Here is a 23,224-nt window from a genome sequence, read left to right on the forward strand (position 1 = left end):
TTTAAACTAATGTCCTTGTTAATGAATTATTGATTGAAAATAAGAACACGTGGTATTTACCTGTTATTTCAATTAGTCACCACGTATATATATTATATATATTATATATATATATAATATATATATATACAATTTTGTTTAAATGAGCACACTGCCCAATATAGGATTCTAGATTTAGAGATATCTTTAAGTAAAAATATTCAAAATTGTTGTTGCCTGTTTTAAAAAAACCTCATTCAAGAATCCAATTTCTTTTTAAAATTGAGGTTGGTAAAAGTTATCTAAATAAAATTGAAATCTGTATTGGTTATCTGATCTACAAAAATTAAGAGCAGAGTTCACATACTATTTAAATACATACTGCTGTCCCAGACATTTCCACTAGTTCCAACTGTCTACACTGTAAGTCAATTTAGTTGTTTTGAGAGTTGGTAAATATGAGCACCCTACATTGTTTACAAGCTACATTTTTCCATGATAAGGTCAAATGATATATTTTCACCGAAAATACTAAAGGCTTCAGGATGGGTACCACTCATTAAGGATGGCCTTTCTAGCATCACTGGTTCCTTTAGGGTTGATGCGTCAGAAGGTGATGAGCAGGTGGACTCTGCTTGTGCAGGGAGAGGACCTGCCAGGTTGGAAGCAGCAGTGGGTGGAGGCCTCACCCAACTTCTCACTCTGCCATGGCCAACTAAATATGACCACAAATGCTTTGGCCCTCTTCCCATTAAGAATTGGGGTCTCGCAACCCTGCCCCTTAATATGGGCTGGCCGACGACAACTGACCAATAGAGTTTGGCACAGTGAAACTATTCCAGTTCTGGGCTTAGCTTTTAAGAATGTGGGCAGCTTCCACCGTGGTCTCTGGGAGCCCCAAACGTCCACATAAGTAGTCCAACTACCTTGCTAGAGATAGTATATGGTGAGGCCCTAACATTGCATGACAAAAGAAAGGAAGAGAAGCCCAGCTGAGCCCAGCCCCCCAGCAATCCCCACCAAGACGTAAGGCATATAAGTGAAACAGTCTCAGACTCCCCAGTTCAGCTTAGCCAACAGCTGAATACCACCCAGTGATCCAAATCATTTCCACAGGGAGCAGAAGAACTGTCCAGATGAGCCCTACCTGAATTCCTGACCCCCAAAGCAGAAGACATATTAAAGTAGTTGTTTTTCTCACCCACTAACCTGTAGGGCAGTTTATTAGGACAATCGGTAACCATAACATCTCCTTAGTAAGTCATGCTGACTTTAGCATAATTACCTTATATGTTTGAAAATCATCTTTGTCAAGCCACGTCACCAGATTTAACTCCAGAATGGGACACACTGTCTGTTTGCAGTGGCCACAGTGATGAACTGTGGAAATGAATGTCTCACCACTTGCACAGTAAATCTAAACTATGTAATGTTACAATGAGCATGCAAAATCACTCATGTTCTGCTTTACAAGGTCTAGGAGAAACTGAGAAGGGCAGATGTGTCAGTGTATATGTCCTTCAAAATCAGGGGCTCTAAAGCAGATCAACTGGACTTTCCTCTTTAGAAAAGAGCTAACACTGACTGTTCAGTCAGTTAGATTCAAGACCTTAGAACCATTTTCAACTACTGTATTGCTCAAGTAAAATTAATATCAGAACTCTGTAATATCTACCATTTAAAAAATCTATTGTAAAATCTTTGCCTAATCCCCATTTATGGGTTTGATATCTTCACTACCTTTTTCATAGTTCCCCAAATTCATTCCACTAATACTTTCATGATATCGTTTTCTACCTTAAAACCTTTCAATAATTCCTAATTATATATGATATTAAAAATCAACTTCTTATCCTTGTTTTCATGTCCTTCCACAGTTCTATAGTATTTTCTCCTGTCTACTCCAAAATTTACTTTTTTTTAAACTGCTGGTCAGAGACTTCCCTGGTGGTCCAGGGGTTAAGAATCTGCCTTCCAATATAGGGGACGTGGGTTCAGTCCCTGGTCAGGGAACTAAGATCCCACATGCCGCAGGGCAACTTAAGCCTGCACACTGCAGCTACTGAGCCTGCGTGCTCTGGAGCCCATGCGCCACAACTAGAGAGCCCATGTGCTGCAACTCCTGAGCCCGTGAGCTCTGGAGCCCACGCACTGCAACGAAGAGCCTGCATGCCGCAACAAAAGATCCCGCATGCTCTAACAAAGATCCCGCGGGCCACAACTAAGACCCAAAGCAGCCAAATACACAAATAAATAATAAAAATAAATAAATAAACTGCTGGTCAGTAATATTTAACTGTGGTAAATAAGATCCAATCCTGAAGAGGTAAAAGTTACATTCTTGTATCTGCCCAGGTTGAAGGTAGAATGATAGAGTTGAAGAGGTAAAACGGGCTCAGGTCCATTGGCTGCTTTCAGATCACTGCCATGGGTTTTAAGTCAATTGAGAAACTGCTTGATGGGCCCTCTAATGGGTATTAGCTCATATATCACAATGACAGACTTATGGACCAAGGAAAACTACAGGAAACATTTCCCCGTGGTTAAAATATCTCTACTAAGAGCCTTCAACCAATCAGTAAATACCTCCTGCTTCTCTCAACCTACCAGTCTCAACTGATACTCTGTTTTGTACAGCTCAACTTTTTTTTTTTTTTTTCGCTTTACTATTATAGAGATCATTTATTATTTGGTAACTTTGGAAAACTTTTCAATTGATAGACATTCATATGCTTAACATCTTTAACATTTAATTTTTAATTTCAAAATGTTTAAGACTCAAATGAAAGGGGAAACAAACAGTCTAAAATCCTTTGTACACTCCTAGGAAATAAAAAATATGTAGGAAAAAATCAAAAACCTATTTTCAATATTTTTATATCAATTATATGTCTATAGCTTTAAAATGTTTTCCTCTTGGCTGTTTCCTTGCTGTCATATTGTAGAGTAGTGGTTTTTAAACTTTGGAGTGCATTGGGATGATCTGATATACATATTTAAAATGCTGGTTCTAGAGCCCATTCCCAAAGATTCTGATTAAGTAAGTCTGGCATGGAACCCAGGAAAAGATGTTTTCTTAGGTTGGCTTCAGGCTACTTTTTTTTTTTAACATCTTTATTGGAGTATAATTGCTTTACAATGGTGTGTTAGTTTCTGCTGTATAACAAAGTGAATCAGCTATACATATACATACATCCCCATATCTCCTCCCTCTTGCGTCTCCCTCCCACCCTCCCTATCCCACCCCTCTAGGTGGACACAAAGCACGGAGCTGATCTCCCTGTGTTATGCGGCTGCTTCCCACTAGCTATTTATTTTACATTTGGTAGTGTATATATGTCCATGCCACTCTCTCACTTCGTCCCAGCTTACCCTTCCCCCTCCCCGTGTCCTCCAGTCCATTCTCTACGTCTGCATCTTTATTCCTGTCCTGCCCCTAGGTTCTTCAGAACCTTTTTTTTTTTTTTTTTAGATTCCATAGATGTGCTAGCATACGCTATTTGTTTTTCTGACTTACTTCACTCTGTATGACAGACTCTAGGTCCATCCACCTCACTACAAATAACTCAATTTCGTTTCTTTTTATGGCTGAGTAATATTCCATTGTATATAAGTGCCACATCTTCATTATCCATTTATCTGTTGATGGACACTTAGGTTGCTTCCATGTCCTGGATATTGTAAATAGTGCTGCAAGCAATGAACATTGTGTATACAGCTCATTTTAAAACCACTCAAACCAAGCCCCAATACCCCGTAAAAGCTTGTCATTATTTCCTCAGATTGAGAAACTCCCAAGGTTTGCCTGTGGAGTGTCCTCCCTTGCTACATCAAGCTAAATAAACTTGGCATTGTATTACTACAGATGTATCCTTGGTAGCCTTTGGCCAATGGGCTTCAAAACTACCACTAATGAAACATGCAATCTTGGCCTATTTACTTAATAGTCATGAACCTTATTTCTCTTTCCTTGTATAATACTGATAATATTTATCCCATAGTATGTAGTGAGGTTTAGAGACAATATGGAAAAAGTACCTAGTGTGATATATACTAGATAGTAAACATTAGTAGATAGTGGGTAATCATTTTATTGGTATATTTAAGTTGTTTTTAAAAATACAAATTGTACCTAATAGAATTGGCAGTGCTCCTGATATAACTCCTGGTTTATTTCTTTTAAATTCAATTTTCGTAGTAGCCCATGTCTGGGAATATAAATCTGAATGAACTGTCAGACAGGGACATCTTGAATAGGGACAACTAATGCTAATTTGGAGGACTGAATAGAATGTTCATAGTCTATTGGCTTTTGAAAACTAGAACTAAAACTGGACTCAATGACCTTTCAAAATTTTCTGTCCTTATTAAATCATGCATCTAGAAAAGAAAAAGTCAGCATCCTGCATTCTTGATGTGATCAGAAATTGATCAAGATTGTGAAAGATGAATAAAAGGGAAGCAGTGTGTTTTGAGACAAACGAGCAAAGTAATTTAATAAAATGATGGTAAGGTAATGAGAAAATGCAGAGATTTTCCAATTTCCTGTTAAGAGTGTATGCAGTTTCAAATTATAATTAATTAGGGAGGAGGCCAGTGCCAAGGTCAATGCCCTAGGAGGCAGACTCTGAGACTGACACTTGCTTGCATGTGGTGTATTGAGCAGCGCTCTTCAGAACAACAACCAAAAGAGAGGTAAGCAAGCAGGACTGGTCAGAGGAAACAGACAGACTGTGAAAGGGTGACCACAGAGGACTGACCTGGTTCCCTGGGGGGCTCTGGAGTTGGCGTTCCCCTTAAGAGATTTCCCAAATTGAGGCAAGCGTGCTCAGCTTTTGTTCCCTTTTACTCCTCCACCTGTTGTGGAGACAAAGCTCCCTTTGGCAGAAGGCAATTCTTGGGGAGGGTTGTGAGCCAGGAACACCCTCAGCTGTGGAGGGAACTAGTGCATTGTTTCTAAAGGGGGGTCTATTGAGTGGACCTTAACATCCAGTACAGTAAATTTACAAATTTATCTACTCCTGTGTTTTAGGACATATTATCTGTCTTCAAATGTCTTCTATTTGCCCTTTGAGGAAATAAAGTAAATATTAATTTAAGACTTATTGAGGAAAGAAGTTTGAATGAGTCTATATTATCAAATGCAATAATAAGACATTCTTAAAATAACTACCCCTTCTCCTTTCTGCATGTAGATTGTTGTGCTGCGGTTTGACACCTATTTTCACCTCGCTCTCCTGTATTTATTCTTTGAAATATTAAACTAGATTTACGCGTGGTGAGGATGAACATCTTCAGAACTGGGTTGCTCATGCCTTTGTTCTTTAATCACATTTTTGGTGGGTTCCTATTAATTATTTTGTCAATAGCATAACAGTTGAGTTCTAATTTTGCTCTTCTTCTTATTCAAAATTGGTAGAAGGCTGCCTGAGACAAGCAATTTGCCAAGTGCAGCCACTGAGCATTCAACTGCTAGTGCATGGAAGAAAGGAACAGCTTCAGAGGTGCTTGTGTGAGACATACATCACATACCAATTTATGAGCTGAAACTTTCCCCAAATACATTTATTTGGTTTCTACATGAGACTGTTACCATTTGATTAATTTATTTACCTGGTGATATAATGTAAAACAACCATGTAGGATATTTGTATTGGTTTTGTTTTTCCTTCATTCAGTTACTGAACGTCACCTCAGTGGTGATCTATGCTAGTCTGTTTCCTGCTGCATATTCCTATTTCCTGATCCATAAAGGCTATGTCTATTACTTCATCAAGCAAACATGAACATTTAATAAATTATTTTCACGTGTGAATCACATGACTAGGTACCAACTTCTTTTATAATAAGAAACACTATTTAATAATGTGCTCCATCCATTTAGATTTTTTTTTCTTCTTTCAGGCACCAGTGTCTGTGATATCTCCTTGAAGTCTTGTACCATTTATGAGGAATGTTACATAGGTAAAGATAAAATGCTTCCCTGCAAATATTTAAAGTATATATTCTGAAATAAAACACTTTCCCTAGTAAGACAGTAGAACTACGACATTCTTGGAGACAAAGAGAGTAAAATATGAGGCTAACGTTCAGCTGAAAATGATGGCTTGTCCTGCTTGAGATGACTGATATGGTCTTAGCATGTAACCTGTGCTTCATTCCACCCCGGGCATTGCCATTCTTTTGTTCTGCCCATTGGAGTCTTCACATTTACCGTGGAAAGCTCAAAGACCATTTTAACTTATCTGCAGGGATAGTGCCGTTCATTTTCCATTCTCTATTGAGACTCTAAAATCTCTCAATGAGTACCTTATTTTATGATCGCATTGAGCCTAATACATCCTGATGAGTAATCACTCGTGCCTGTGGAACATCTATGTCACTTCCAGTAAACCTCTGAAGGGTAATATCACCCTAGAAATGAGAAAAATGTGTCCACAAGCCATGTGTACTATTTGAAATGCATAAAACTCTCATTTTAAAACAAATTATCCTTGTTCATCCTCTTTTAGATAAACAGAGGATGTGTCTTTTCTGTCACGCTCTGTTTTGAGTGTGCTGTTCTGATTTGCCCATTCCAAGTTAAAGAAAATGGAAATAAATTGATATGTCTTGGAAAGTTCTCTGACCTGATATACCTGATGAACAAAATACTGTGATGATTAAAATTTTCAAGTTTATTAAAACCTATTCATTTTTATTCTCTTTAATGTGTATGTATTATGTTATAGGTCTACAACAAATTTGGTTGCTACTTTTAAAACTAAGAATCAGTGTTTTAGACATTAGCATGACAGAATGCCCTTTTAGAGTTTAGAATAATAGGATATATCATTTCACTAGAACCTTAAGAAAACTTCAAGAGGTACCCATTTTATAAATGAGGCCTCAGCTCAGACAAGTTAATAAGTAAACTGCTTGAGTCCACAGTACATGACAGGTCCAGAGCTTAAACTTTTGATTCTCAGTCCAATTTCTTTACTCTTAACCATGGTACCTTTATTTATTGAAATGCACAAGGTCCATTGGCCTAGTTGAAAGATCCATTGTCTATGAAAAACTAACTAAAAATTTCAGCTTACCTAGCAGTGGTAGGTAAGAGTACTCAGAGTTAAGCGTACTGAAAGTTAAAGAAGGAAGAATGACAAATAGTAGTCAATACATGGATTTAAACACATGAGGCAGCAACATCTGTTTAAGAGTTATAATTCTAAACACCTAGAGACAATAACATACCCTAGGTTCTCCTAAGTTTGTTCATTTGACACGTAGAAGGTGAACATGAACTAGACTATAGCAAAGTTCCAGAGGCCTAGGGACTTTGTTTGCAGTTCTATCCCTACTCCATAAAACAGTACCTGGCACATAGTATAATATATTGAGTGAATGAAAGAATTAATAGCTTTTAAACAGCCAACCTATGGAATAATTTATTAAAAAAAATAGTACCTTGGCAAATATGAGATTAGATCCTTGGGCAGGAGGAAAAAATAAAAATTCTACTATTTTGAAATTACTCATTGAAGGCGGACTTTGATCATAAAATACAACCTTTGTGCTCAGAAAGTGTAAATCCTTGATTGATGTCTAATAAATAAATATCATAGAGCTAAGTTAATGAAGAATGCAAACTGGGGAATCTATCAATGAATTTGGAGTGATTTTTTTTTTAACTCTTAAACACTGAGGAAAAAACTAATGCCTCTGGTTTTAATTAACATTTCTTCTTGATGGTTTACAATTAAGCTAAAAAGACCAACAGGAAAGTCTTTCTTGGGGGGAAGCAAAAACTGCAATTTATTCAAACAATTATCTTATTGGTAAACACTTATTTCTGAGGCTCAATATTCTGACCTTTAGAAATGTCTACAATTTACGGACTGGTAATGCTTTAAAATAATTCTGTTTTTATTTCTGAAATAAAATACTTCCCAAACTCATTTTGACAGAAAGTCATTTGACAATCTTCTGTGTGACATTTTTACAATTAGTCTCAATTACATATGAAGAGTGAGCTGTTTGCCTCATCAGGTAATAGGCACAAAGATTAATAGAATGTTGTTGAACTGAAATGGACCTCAGATAACCTGGTAAAGCCATTTTACTTTTGCAAATGAAACGGAATGAGATCCAGAAAGCTGACGTGACTTGCCCAAGGTAACAGAGTGAGATACTATCAGAGCCAGGATTGAAATGCAGAACCCCAGCCCATTTAGCAGCAGGGGACTCAATCGGTACAGAAGCATGGTCCTTAAAAAACTATGGAATAGTTTTTCTCTCGATTTAACCCATTTTGACAATTTACAGGTAGCACTGTGCCACTAAGTGCTGTCTAATGATAAGAAAGCAATGAAACCCCGTTTTCTCAAAGAAAAGAGTACCCCATACTCTGCAGTTATCTCTGGCTCCTCTTTCTTTCAAGTACTATATTCATCCTGTCACTGCCTCCTTTGAGGCTACTTATATATGTCTATCCAGAATCCATTCTCTTTCAAGATTCACCGACCTTGATCCAAACTGCAGCCGTCATTCATCTGTTTATTGCAGCAGTCCTCCTCTGTCTGGTCTCCCTGCTTCTTATCCTACCTTCCTGTGTCTGTTCTCTAAAACAAGGTAAGTCAAGAGGTTTGTATAAGGCTGAAAATCTTTCTATGATTCCTCATCTGTCTCCGAATCTAAACCAAAGTCCCTACTGTAACCTCCAGGTTCCATGTTAATATTCCCTGAAAATTCAAGTCAAAGAGATAGAGACGTGTGTGTGTGTGTGTGTGTGTGTGTGTGTGTGTGTGTGTTTATTGGGAGTGGACGGCTCTCCTCCAAATTCATATTTTCCACTTCCAAAATCCCACCGTTCTCAGGGAGTTGCCAAACCCTATGGCCTCAACAGAACTGCTGGGACATACAACCAAATTCACTATCTACACAAGAAACACTATGTAGTATTTTTTTCCCAGTGTTTATCAAGTTGTAGCCTGAATATAGCTCAAGGGAAGTTTCAGATCCTTGGTGGCTAGAAGCAGGTATTTGAGCCAGTGAACTGATGTGGGTCTGTTCTGAACTAATAGTTGTTTACCTCTCAACCCAAAGTCTGCCACGAGGGCAGCAGGTTTTTCTATGAGATTAAACCATTTAACATCCCATTCAAGGATGGTCTCTAAAATTAAGGGCAAAAGCAACCTACGAAATGGGAGAAAGTATTTGCAAATCAAATACCAGATAAGGCGTTAATAGTCAAAATATAAAAAGAACTCACACAACTCAATAGCAAAAAAGAGAAACAAAAAATGATTAAAAACTGGGCAGAGGAACTGAACAGACATTTTCTAAAGAAGAGATACAAATGGCCAACAGGTATATGAAAAGGTACTCAATATCACTAATCATCAGAAAAATGCAAATTAAATCCACAGTGAGATATTGCTTTACACCTGTTAGAATCACTATCATCTAAAAGACAAGAAATAATTGTTAGCAAGGATGTGGAAAAAAGGAACCCTTGTGCACTGTAGGTGGAAATGTAAGTTAGTGCAGTCACTATGGAAAAAACTACAGAGGTATCTCAAAAATTAAAAATAGGACTACCATATGATCCAGCAATCCCACTTCTGGGTATATATCCTAAGGAAATGAAAACAGAATCTTGAAGAGATATCTGTACTCCTATGTTCATTGCAGCATTATTTACAATAGCCAAGATATGAAAACCACCTAAGTGCTAAGTGTCTGTCAATGGATGAATGAATAAAGAATATGTGAGATTTTATATATATAGTGCAATATTATTCAGCCATGAGAAAAGATATGCTGACATTTGTGACAATATGGGTGGAACTTGAGGGCATTAAGTGAAATAAGTCACACACAGAAAGACAAATACTGTACGATATCACTTATATATGGAATCTGAAACAGATGAACTCATAGAGACTAGAATGGTACCAGAGGCTGGGGGTGGAGGGAAAGGGGAGATGTTGGTTAAAGAGTGCAAACATCCAGTTACAAGATGAATCGGTTCTAGGGATCTAAAAGGTACAACTCGGTGGTTATAGTTAATAATACTGTACTATATACTTGAAAGTTGCTAAGAGAGTAGACCTTAAATATTCTCACCATAAAAAAGAAATAGTAATTAGGTGATGTGATGCAGGTGTTAGCTAACACTATGGTGGTGATCATTTTGCGATATATCAGTGTAATAGTACTATGTCAAGTATATCTCAATAAAGTTGGGAAAACATAAATGGGCAGCCTTTTATTTTTTCCCATAAAACAGCCTCTGAAGGGAAAAATCAGTTGAAAAAAGAGACCTTATTTGGGCCGTATCACCCTTTTGAGCCAAGACTCAGCACGCTTATGGGGAGGCCATGCAGGTATGAGGAATGTTCTACAAAGTCTCTCACTTTTCTCCCCTCATTTCTACGTCTCTGTAATGTGTTATATCTGTGACTAATGTGGAAAAACTACAGTTAAGCCTTAGGTAGAAAATGCAAATGACAAAGAGAGGTGCAAATCAGGGTGTGGTTGCTGTAAGGATCTCGTCCCCACAATATTTCATAATCAACGGTGCCTTTGGTGTAAGCATTTTTGTTTCTAGTTGGGTTCTATTTTAGAGTGTCAATACCCCTCAGAAAGGCACCGTGCAACTAAAATGTTATCTGAATGAGTTTATCCAGCCCTTTCTTCTCCATCAAGAGGGAAGAAAGTAACCAAAATATGGGGGCAGGTGTAGGCAGGTACAGGGTGGGTGGGATGAGAACCTAAAGGAAAGTGCGTAGTCTAGAAGGCGGGTAACTATTATTCAATCCATTGTACACATCTGGATACTAAGGCTGAGAAGCTAGCCTGCCAGGCTACTAAGTGGTGAAGGCTAGGTATGCACCTACCTATAGCTGACTCCAAAAATCCATACAATTATTTGCTAGACCAAAGTCAAGTTGACCTGAGGGTTAATTATGTTTAATGTTATCAAGCTGCCTACCTTTCCTTTGCTCTTTCTCTCCTAAAGGAATAATGGACAAATACAATGTTATAAACAAATCACAGCAGATAATTTTGAAAATGAAAGGCAGTATCACTTGGTAGTTCAGAGCATTAAGTAATCTTGGGCTAGTTGTCTCTGTTCCTCATTTTTCATCTGACAAAAATGAGATAAAAATACTTACATCCCAGGGTGGTTGTGAATCAAATGAGGGCTTAGAATACTGCCTGGCACACAGAAACCATCCAGGGAAGGCTTTGCTATTATTGGAGTTATTGGCTTCACTTCGATTCTACATCTTACTTTTTCCCCAACTGATCAGAATGTCTTTATTATTTTTATTTTTACTTATTTATTTATTTTTAACATCTTTATTGGAGTATAATTGCTTTACAACGGTGTGTTAGTTTCTGCTTTATAACAAAGTGAATCAGTTATACATATACATACGTTCCCATATCTCTTCCCTCTTGCGTCTCCCTCCCTCCCACCCTCCCTATCCCACCCCTCAAGGTGGTCACAGAGCACCGAGCTGATCTCCCTGTGCTATGCGTCTGCTTCCCACTAGGTATTTTACGTTTGGTAGTGTATATATGTCCATGCCACTCTCTCACTTTGTCACAGCTTACCCTTCCCCCTCCCCATATCCTCAAGTCCATTCTCTAGTAGGTCTGTGTCTTTATTCCTGTCTTACCCCTAGGTTCTTCATGACCTTTTTTTTCCCCTTAAATTCCATATATATGTGTTAGCATACAGTATTTCTTTTTCTCTTTCTGACTTACTTCACTCTGTATGACAGACTCTAGGTCCATCCACCTCACTACAAATAACTCAATTTCGTTTCTTTTTATGGCGGAGTAATATTCCATTGTATATATGTGCCACATCTTCTTTATCCATTCATCTGTTGATAGACACTTAGGTTGCTTCTGTGTCCTGGCTATTGTAAATAGAGCTGCAGTGAACATTTTGGTACATGACTCTTTTTGAATTATGGTTTTCTCAGGGTATATGCCCAGTAGTGGGATTGCTGGGAGAATGTCTTTATTTTTAAGGGAATTTTACTTTAATTTTGGGGTTAGTTTTGTATTTTTAAAAGTATTACATATTTGTTTAATAAAAGGCAAAACTGTTTAAGTCAGAAAATTAAAGTGCTTACGTTTTTCCTCAATACCACTTCTCACTCAGATGTTACTATTGTTTATATGCATATATAAATATATACACATTTTTTTTTAGTCATTTCCATTTCTTTTCCTGAGTTGTGACTTTGCTCTTCGCAATTTCTGGCTATCAGTGACCATGAAAATGAACTCGAAACACTGCCCATCTTACAACAAACTAGCTCTAACGACAGATTTAAATGTGCAAAAGGTGCACCTGGAGCATATAGTGAAGCACCTGGGTGCACTTCTCTCCATCTGCAAACTCCCATGTTAGGATGAAAAGAAAGGTGTTTTTCATGCCCGGCGAGGATCCCAAAAAGGAATAAAATATTCCTAAACTGGCACTCCTGAAAGAGTGTGAACCAACAGCAAAAAATCTCAGCTGCAAAGCCTAGGTCCTCGCTCTCCCCGCCCATTTTGCCCTTCCTCCACCCCAGACACGTGCTAATCCAGGTGCAACCTGTTTAAAATCAACTCCAAGGGCAGAGGCAGCAAGTGAGAGGGGCAGGGGACTGGGGTTGTTGCAATGGAGGGGGTGGGAAAGGAGGAGGCTGCCTGGGTTGCCTTGGCAATACAAAGAAGAAAGTCAAGAGGGAGGGATTTATATGGTGATGATAATTGCATTTGCTAATTGCATCTATTGTGCTGACCTGCCTGCTTCCCCAGTTCTTCATTCTGAGTCATTAAGCCGTTCCCAGAACTTCCCTAAGCAGTGTTATCGCCTTCCCATCTACTTTTGTCGCCTCTCCCAGTCCCCAGGCTCAGTTACCAGAATGCTACCTTTGCCAAGGCACTGGGGAAGGCTCTGGTGACTATGCAAGGTTTTAGAGCTCCTGTAGGAAAATATCTCCCTGCTGGAGTTTGCTGGAATATTGCTTGGTGCTCAACCACAGCATGGATTTACAACTAAAAAAAGCAGCTGAAAAACTAGAGAAAGTAAATCTGAAAGAAACTGCCCACAGGGAAATGCAGGCTGCAAATAATTCGCCGGGGTGGTGGGGGTGGTGGGGAAGTGGTGGAGGGTGGAGGGAATATTGAGCAGTTCACTCTGGAATCCAGTGTACCTTCAGTTGGAAAGGTGCCTGGACAGGGCTTGGAGATTTGTTCCCTCACTCCCCCTGGTGGGGCTTTCATCTAATGACAGCAAGAATCTGAGAGGCTAAGCACATCTGAATACAACAGTACCTACTGTTAATAATGCTTTCTTATACTCCCTCATCACTGAACTGAAGTATTAGCTTCCATCACTTCGCAGGTGGTAAAAGTCAACAAAGACATTACAAAGCATGCAGCTGCAACTGCTGTGTGGACACATTCAAAAGTCACACAATATATTTAAATATCTCAAAAGTAATACGTGTGAGATCCATGCTGAAGTAAGTTGCTCACAGTAATGCTTTTCATTTCTAGACATATTCACTTTTCCCTCTGATCTTTATTTACAAGCAGAGCCTAAGAACTGGCCACCTCTTCAGTCTATTTTTGTTTCCCTTAATTATTTTTATCTCCTTTGATTTAAACATTTGCTCTCCCAGGTTGTTCCATCTCTACTAATTTTCTAAGAATAAGATTTCTATTTTGTTCCAACTCCTGCATTTTAACAACAGACCTCTTCTGAATTCTCACCTGGTGTTTCTGTATTTCTCAGGCACTGACGCATTTCACTGCTCAGAAATCAAATTGGCTCCCGCAAGGCTGTAAAAGGCAGGTCAGGCCGTCTCTAGGCTGCTCAGTGTCTATCATCCTGTTTTGCATTTGGTCATAAAGCATGGCAGATTTATCTGAGTGGAAAATTTTTTCTATGGAAAAGTTTAGTCACTGTACATATTGGAAAAACATTGCCTGCCAAAGAGCAGATTCCACACCATTCCTAGTCTTTGGTCTCACATCAGTGTTTTTCACTTTTATAAGCCTATGAAATTCCTTGCAATCATCAGTGATGGTATGGGGAAAGGGAGAAAGGAGGCGGCTTTGGCTGGGATCCCTGATCATTTTGATGGATTTGCTATAAATATATCTGAAACCTAGGCCCATTACAGGCTCTGTGATCCTGAAACTGCGTTCATTACTTTGTCTTTGTATACTGTCACAGTATTTATCAATACGGGGTGGTTCATCATGCTGGAATTGGGAAGGTGAGCAGAATTTGCCACCTCAAAATATGCCTCCCTTGGCTTAAGGGCTATTTTAGGCTGATGATTTTTAAGAAACAGCAGACAGAAGAAAACCTCTGAAAAACGAGTAGAAATGACTCTTTTGTAAGAGAAATTTACATCTATAAGGGACATTTTCTAAATCTCTAGCAGCTCTTACCAGTGGAGAAGGCAAGAACTTAAAACCTGCTTAACCACCATTCCCTTCATAGCCTTGCTGGCTGGGTGTCTCCTGGTCACTTCCCATAACCTGCCTCCCTGCCCCCAACATCTTTCCTTTGTCTTTAGCTGGAGGAAGCATTTAAGGTGCCGACTTCCGTCATTCTGAAGAGTTACTCAGCTTTCCTGGTTATCTCCCATGTATACAGGAGGTATATATGTTATTAAACTTCTGTTTGTTTTTCTCCTGTCAAATCTGTCTTTTATTACTGTGGGGCGGGAGGGGGTGCAGGGAGGGGTGGGTGGTGGTTCCAGCCAAGAACTGAGAAGGGTAGAGGGAAAATTATTTTTCCTACCCTTCAATTGCAAAGCATTTTCCATTAGATTTCAACACAGGTCTGAATCTGCCTGGCTGCCATGGTTGTTTTCTTACTGACACAAAATGTGGAGGGGGTGGTGGTGGTATGAGGATCCTCGATGGTATTCCAATGGTGCCCTAAAGGAACAAATGGAATTCAACTTGCTGAGAGCTTGGGGGACAGTGGCAGAGTCCCTTCACACGGGTCCTCTAGTGGCAAATATTAATAGAGGAGAGGGTCAGAGAGGAGGAAAGGAAACAGCAGACTATGGTGGCTGACAGGAATGGTTCATGAGCCCACATGCAAACCCCTTAAGATCTCCCAAAAGTAATGGAGGAGGACTTTTTTAGGAAATGAAGGTCCTGTATTAGTAATTGAGGATGACATGTTAATTAATTTCTATTAATGGTAATTAATCTGTACTCTGGGAGAACAGAAATGGCAGAAAAGTGAGTTCTGTATTTTCAACTGTAAATTGACAAATGTTTGTGAATGAATATGTATTCAGTTTTGACTCTGCTCTAGAAGTCTGTAATGTTCCAGTAAACAAGACAGACTTGGTCCTTATAGATGGTAAACAAATTATAACAAGAAAGTAGGTTAATTATAATTGGGATAAGGGATACAAATAAAAAGTACGTGAAAGTATATATTTGGGGAAAACCAATGCAAGCCTCAGGTGATGGGATGTGAGGCAGGCAAGGGAATCTTCACTGTAAGCAACATTCAGTGAGATTTGAAGGAAGAACAGAATAAAAGTCGGCTAGCTGAAAGGAGTCTGAGTTGAAGGATCATTTTGAGTAGAAGAAACAATAGCTGTGATGATGCCAAGTGAGGGAATTATGTGGCTGGTCCACAGAGAGTGAGGAAAGTTGGTGCTGACTGCAGTGATTAATGTTGGCAGGTCCAGGTTAACACAGGGCATGTTAAGAATTAGAGGTTTTTTGTAAAGTAGTGATGTCTTCATGCTAAATATGTATAAGTACTCAAACCATTTATTCCCTCAAATATTTATTCTCAAATACCATATGCCAGGCTAGATCCTATGGCTAGACCCTATCACGGAAAAATGAATCACTGTTTACTATGTACTCACATTATTTTTAAAATGTGAGAAAAAAGTGTTGTAAAAAAAACATACGAACTAACACAACACTGTAAATCAACTATATTTTGAAATAAACTTTTAAAAATTAAAAAATTCTTTTTAATATATGGTACACCTAAAACTAATACAACATTATATATCAATTTATATTTCAATTTTTTGAAAGAAGACATAGAATAGTTTATGATTTGAGAATTTCCAGGAATTCTGAGCAAACAAGACAGATGAGATTTCTCCTTTAACAGAGTTTACATTCAAGGGGGGGAAGTTATAACTAGTAAAAAATTCATAAAAATCAAATTAACAGTAGTTTATTAATGGAGAAAATAAATCATGATGTGATAGAGAAAAACTGAGTAGAAGGGGCTACTTTAGATAAGATGGTCAGGAAACTCCTCTTTGAGGAGACACTTGGGCTGAGACATGATATGAGAGGAAGCCAACTATTCAAAGATCCAGGAGAAAAGCAACCACTATGATCCTGAGATGGACAAGAGCTTGTCCTCTTCGATGACACAGGGAAGACTAATGTGGCTCAGAAATAGTGAGCGAGAGAGTGGTATTATAAAAAGCAGGCCGTGGAAAAGATTACGGCTTTTATTACGATGGGAATGGGAAGTCATTGAAAGATTCCAGTGGAAGAATAATGCTCTTGTTTTTGTTGTGGTCGTCTAATATTTCTCCAGTGCTGATACAGTATGGATGAAAAGGGAAAAGAATGGAAGCAGAGAGACCAACCTAAAGGCTATTGCATTGGTCCAGGAAAGTGAAATGGAGCAAATATTAAGAGTGGTGGTGAAGATGGGGAGAAGTAGACGTGTTCTAGCTAAATTCTGGAGATTAGAAATGGTATAACTTGTTGATAAACTGGGTTATGGGGAGGAGTAGAAAGATGATGAAGGTAGATTCCTAAACTGATAATGGTGCCATTTCCGGAGATAAGAAAACTTAGGGGGAAATAGTAAGAGTTCTGATTTGGACATGTTAAGTATGATGAATTTTAGATATTTGATGAAGATGTCATAGGAGAGGCTGGACATTAATCTAAAGCTCAAGAGGAAGAAAACAGTCAAGAGTCAAGTCAACTTTATAGACCGGGGTCCATGGGCAAAATTTGCTCTAAAGATATATTTTATTGATTTATATAGAATTTTATTTTGTTTTAAAATAGTCATCAACATTTAAAAATTGGGAGAATTCACAAAAAATGGGATCTGGTAATAATAGCTCTGCATTCTCACAAGATTCTAGTGACCTGGAGCTGAGTAATGCCTGTGCCTCTCCTGAAGGGCTTTTGCCCTTCCATCTGCCACACTCTCCACCACTCCCCACTGTCTCTTCTACAATTAGTCTGAGTGTCAATTGTCACTGAGAATTTTTTTCTAGTAGAAAAATATTTCCATTTACTCATGTCTGAACCAAACAGGGAGAAAATAGGTAATCCTGAAGACCCTGTTTTATTTGTATCCAGCCTGCATGATTCTTCTTATTCATCTGTTTCCTGTGAGACACTTACAGGTAGTGAAATCAGATTTCACAGCATAGAAGAGAACGGGAATGTAGACACAGGGCAAGAGAGGGCCCCGTCACAGGGTTCAAGGTCTTGCCACTTTCCAATGATGTGAATCTTCCTTCAGATCCTATCAGGAAGGGAGGTAGCAGAAGATGAGAAGAGAAAGCAAAAGAAAACGGACATCAAGAAGGCAAGGCAAAGAATAGCAGAGGAAGACTGGTATTGAAATTTCCCCAGAATGAATGGAAAAGATGAAGTAACACACACAGACAAACACACACACACACACAGCAAATGGTCCCTCAATGCCTACTTGAGATTACTGAAGGAGGGCCACAATAAGATTTTGTCATGGTTACTAAGCTCATTATAGAGCTCATGCTATTATGGCTTTGAACACTAAAAAGACAGTTTTAGAAAAATAAATCCTCTCCTTTCTGACATAATGAAGGAATTTGGTGTTCTGGATAGTCACCTACCCTAAGGAATAAAGTGGCCCTATCACCCAGGTTGATATACCATATACACCACAAATGTATTTCCACAAATTTATGAAAAGGATGACTAGTCATGCAGAGGACGTAGCTGCCTCCATAGTACCCACATCTTAAAATATTTCCATCACCAAGCTGTCTTAAGCATCAAACTTCTACTATTCCTTAGACTTAGACTAGCCTAGCCAAAATAAAGTACAGATATTCGACCTTGACATTCCACACACTTTCAACAACATACAACTATCAACTGTCATGGTAACAAAGGCACGTGCAAATGTGAAGGGACTGGATGTTGCCGGAAGATAAAATAGCAGGCAACAGCTGCCTCTGCGTATACTGTTTTGTGTGCACGCACGTTTTGTGTATTATGTAAGAAGCTATAAGTGTTCTTTTATTAAATGCATATCAGAAAAAACGAATGTAAGCAGTAGAAGATAATGGGTCATATCTGATTCAAAGCCCAGCTGGCCTGGCCACCACCCTATCAAAAGACAGCATCTGTTCCTTCTCCCCACTGCACCTGTGCAGTCCTGAAGATGGCTTTGACCAGGAGCATACAGTGGAGAGGATGCTGTGCCAGTTCTGTGTGCAGCCTTGAACTGGTGTTGACAGCTGCTCTCTCTTTTTTTTTTTTTTTTTTTTTTTTTTGTGGTACGCGGGCCTCTCACTGTTGTGGCCTCTCCCGTTGCGGAGCACAGGCTCCGGACGCGCAGGCTCAGCGGCCATGGCTCACGGGCCCAGCCGCTCCGCAGCATGTGGGATCTTCCCGGACCGGGGCACGAACCCGTGTCCCCTGCATCGGCAGGCGGACTCTCAACCACTGCGCCACCAGGGAAGCCCAGCTGCTCTCTCTTGGAAGCCAGCCACTACATAAAAAGAGTGACTACCCTGAGATCACCATGTTGTGAGATGTCAGAGCCACATGGAGAGGCCCTAACAGATGTAATGCCAGGTAGAGAGAGGGAAGCCAAGGGGCACCTAGACACCACACCTGTGAGTGAAGAAGCCACACTGGAAATGGATCCTCTGGTTCCAGCTGCTCCATCTGATACCAAGAGGGTCAGAGACACACTTCCCGGCTGAGACTTTCCAAATTCCTGATGCACAAAATTATGTGAAGTGCTACATATTTGATACCTCATACGCCCTTAATAAATTCTAATAACCATAGTAGAAAACAATTATTTGCATAGTTCATTACAGTTGAAAAAGGATATAAATTTAATCCTTAAAATTTCTCTATGAGGTAAAATTACCACTTTCACTTTATCAGTGAGAGTTTAGAGAGTCAGAGAAGATAAATCATGGACCTAAGATATCACATAGCTGTGACAGAAACACCACCTGGTCTTCTAATTCTAAGCCAGATGCCCATCCACAGCTGTCCTCTAGAAAAAAATAATTTTCCCTTTTAGGCATTGATTAGACTATGGGACTGTCTACACTAGGAGAAAAACAGCTAATCATCTCTCTTCCCTTTTGCACAGTATCTGATTTTACATTGTAGGGAAAGGATTTCTGAGTATCATCCCTATGATTAATCCATGAAGCCCCGAGCTAGCATTTATTTCCATGATAAACAGAAGGTGAATCAAGGACAATTTCTTCTTTTCAGTAAAGTACTTTGTGTTATAAGAAATATGATTTAAACCAAGTCAAGTCTCTAATTAGGACCAATCATGCCTAAATTATAGTAACAGAAAATGGATGTGTAAACATGTATACATTCACATACATATCTATATTCACTTAAGGTTTTCAATAACAAACTATGCTTTTTCACATTATGTATTTATTTAATTTCAGTCTTATTCTAAAACCTCTTGAAAAGCTTGCTTAGCCATCATTGGAGATTTAAATAACATGGAGGTGGGCAAAGACAGTCCCCTACAAGGCTCTTCACCCCGAGACACTCAAGTGCATACTCAGCAGTGGCATCTCCTAGGATTTACTTGACTTACATCTCCTAGGATTTACTTGACTTTCATCTCCTATTGATTTACAAGTCATGACTTGTGTGATGTCATCATTACTGAATAATAGCAGCCACTTCACAGCTTTCCTCTAGTTTTCACACCCTCCCCCCCAGATGCTAGCTGACAGCAGTACCAAATCTGGTATAAACCATACCCTTCATCAGCGAACATACTCTTGTTCCTGGTGGGTGGGGCAGGGCACCGAGAAAGAATCACGCAGAAATATATATACATATTTATGTAATATATATGAAGCTTTCTAGTTCATGCATAAAAACTACTGGTCAAATTTCCCCCAAATTATATTTCAAGATAGGACAGATATCGTAAATGATCATGAGCGTTTTTTTTTTAAAACGCATCTTTATGTAGGTATTACTCCTTTCGAGTACCGAAAGGAAACTTCGTGTCTCCTTGGCATGAAGTATCATGCAATTAGGGAACGGAGATGGAGGGAGGAGAGATTTAGCATTAGTGGATTCTCTAAAAATAATCTCAGTTTGAAAAGATTGCAACACTTTGTTCTAAGGATACATGAATGATAGTTACTTGATCATTGTATTTAACCAAACAAAATCATACATTTTACAACCTCACTGTATTAAATAGGGCTAATACAACTCATATGTTGCCCTCTAAATTATTACATTTCACCCAATCCTTTCAAAAAATATATTACCTTTTTAACAAAATATTTTCCTTTTCTGGGAAAGCTTTTTTTATCCACGGCCTCCTCCCCCTTTCCAGCCCACACACATGCACATCCCAAATGGGAACTGAGATATTTTACCACACACTGGCTTTGCAATTGCTTTCCTAGCCTTTCTTTGGTGTCTTTTTCCATTCTTCCAGTTTCTAATATTCTTTAAATCTCAAAACCTCAGATTTGTTTGCTCAGTTGTGAGCTCATTCTCTAGAATTCCAACATAAGTATAGGTCCTTTTAAAAAAATAACCTATGTGGAAGTCATCCTTTTTGTTCTTATGTAATATATACACACACACACACACACACACACACACACACACACACACACACATATAAAACCAAACTAAGTTTCTCGTGCCCAAAGTACTCACGCTCACAATACTTGGTAGCAACACTATCCTTAAAGCAAATGAGGACAAGGATAGTTGAAATCATTATATTTATATTCCTATTCCTATTCTTGGCATAGTGGAATACTAAGAGACCAAAGCCACTAAACCCAACCTACTACTTATCTACAGAAAAACCAGCCAAATCCCAGTTATATAAATAAAGTGAACACCTATTGTATTTGGAGCTTAAACATAACAAAAGAGAAGTAATTCCAAGTCAAATAACTTGTGCCAGTTATTTTTCTAATATTTGTACGGTTATGAGATTGATATCTTGTGTGTACTTTTCTGGGATCTTGTTTGAAAGAGAAAGCAAGTAGGTCCTAGCTTAGACCATTTCTTGACGTCTTGTCTCCTACTCAGCTGATGAGTATCTATCATCACTGAGACTATATCAGTGGGCGTTAACCTTGGCTGGAAATGACAGTCACCTAAGGATCCTTTAACATTTACCAGTGACTGAGGCCCAACCTAGACAAGTTAAGTCAGAAACTCTGGAGGTGAGATCCGACCTTCTGTATAGTGAAAAAAAACTTCCCAGATAATTCAGGGCTAGATCTACTGAAGCATCCTCATTCCATTATTTTTTTTTTAAAAAAGGAAAACAATTATTGCCAAGGTCACACACTTTGACATTCTAGGATTCAATATATAAAACTTGGTGATTTGTCCCACAGCTGCTATAGCGAATGGTCTATAGTCTTGTAAGGATTATAAACTTAAAACAAAACCATGGTGCAAAGATAATCCTTTGGAGCCTATTAAGCCATGAAACCCAAGTCTAGATTTCAGCTGGCAGTCTGTTTCAAGCAGGTATGGAGGTGTCAAAGGTTAGGCAGCCCTGAGGAACAGCTCTCACCTCATATATAGGTTCAACAGAGCAATCACAATGAACACAGCTCAAGAAGAAAATGAAGTCCTTCAATCAATAGACCCTACTTTCAGATAAGTCATCATCATAGTTGAGGATAATGACTGGGCCTGAATGGATTTTGAAGGACAGCCAGACTACAAATATACAAGTCCTGGACTGTGTGGAGAGCTGGGCAAAGGAACCAGGAAAAGAAAGACCGGGGTTCCATTAAAATGATTTCCCTACATTAACAATTTTTCTAAGCCTACTTTTATATTTCGGAAAGACAAATCATTCATCATTCTGCGTTAGGACTAAGGATCTCTGATTTGCCAGGTTATGGACACTTAAAATGTTCAGTGTTTGACCAAATTATAAGGTTCTGAAATTAAGTGTCTTATCTCAGGAAGAAAAATATAACCTTGTATTAAAAAGTCATCAATCAAACTTAATATACTTAATTTTACCTATCCCAAAATTCTTTTCCTAGCAGGCATAATAATATTTGGTTCCATTAAGAATCAACTGTGAAAAAATTTTTGCACCTAGTTACAAATGTTCTATATGGCATGGAATAACTGATTCTTCTATTTTTGGTTCAGTTAAGGAGCTTTCTCAAAGGAGATGACTGCAGTGCATTAAAAGAAATCAAGTAGGGCTTCCCTGATGGTGCAGTGGTTGAGAGTCCGCCTGCCGATGCAGGGGACACGGGTTCGTGCCCCGGTCCGGGAAGATTCCCACATGCCACGGAACGGCTGGGCCCGTGAGCCATGGCCGCTGAGCCTGCGCGTCCGGAACCTGTGCTCCACAGTGGGAGAGGCCACAACAGTGAGAGGCCCGCGTACCGCAAAACAAAAACAAAAGAAATCAAGTGAAATGCCTTTCCTGAATCAAATTAACGCTAATCTGTTGGAGTCTTAATAAAGTTGTGATAGCATGAATAGTTCATATATACTGAAATGCAATAAGCAGTATTCTCCCTGTACTTTCCTATGAATTTCCTACTACTTGCATCCTCACTAGTAATAGCGATCCAAGGATTAGTCTTGGATGTACTGGAGAACGTCCTGCTTTAGAAACAAGGACATTTGGTTCCTGATTCTGCTTGTGTTATAATATATTCTATGAATTCCAGTAAATTATGAAATTACTACCCTTTAAATTTCTCCATCTTTTAAAAGGGAGCAATATACCTTATTTCTTTCTGAAGACTTTTGTGAGACTAGTACACTCTGATGAGACAAAGGGCTTTACAAAGCACCTTAAATATTTGTAAAACTAAGTATGCTCAGCAACGACTTCTTCTTTTTGGTACAGTGTGGACATACAGTTTGTGAAAGCAACTTACATGGGTACAAAGATGCAGTAATTCCTTCATGTGTG

At 38.8% G+C, this 23,224-nt stretch overlaps 1 protein-coding gene across 2 annotated transcripts in view; it reads right to left on the reverse strand.

Moving 5' to 3' along the window:
• DGKB (diacylglycerol kinase beta) overlaps positions 1-23,224 on the reverse strand; it is a 901,775-nt gene that overhangs the window by 775,978 nt on the left and 102,573 nt on the right. Inside the window, exon 1 of one of the 2 annotated variants that reach the window (XM_060304683.1) lies at positions 13,750-13,876. The exons of the other annotated variant lie outside the window; for it this stretch is intronic. The gene's annotated coding sequence lies outside the window, so the exon portion shown is untranslated. Of the gene's footprint in view, positions 1-13,749; positions 13,877-23,224 lie in introns of those variants that run through there. 2 annotated transcript variants of the gene reach the window in all.

Source organism: Globicephala melas, chromosome 9 (genome assembly GCF_963455315.2).
Source record: "Globicephala melas chromosome 9, mGloMel1.2, whole genome shotgun sequence".
NCBI lineage: Eukaryota > Metazoa > Chordata > Mammalia > Artiodactyla > Delphinidae > Globicephala > Globicephala melas.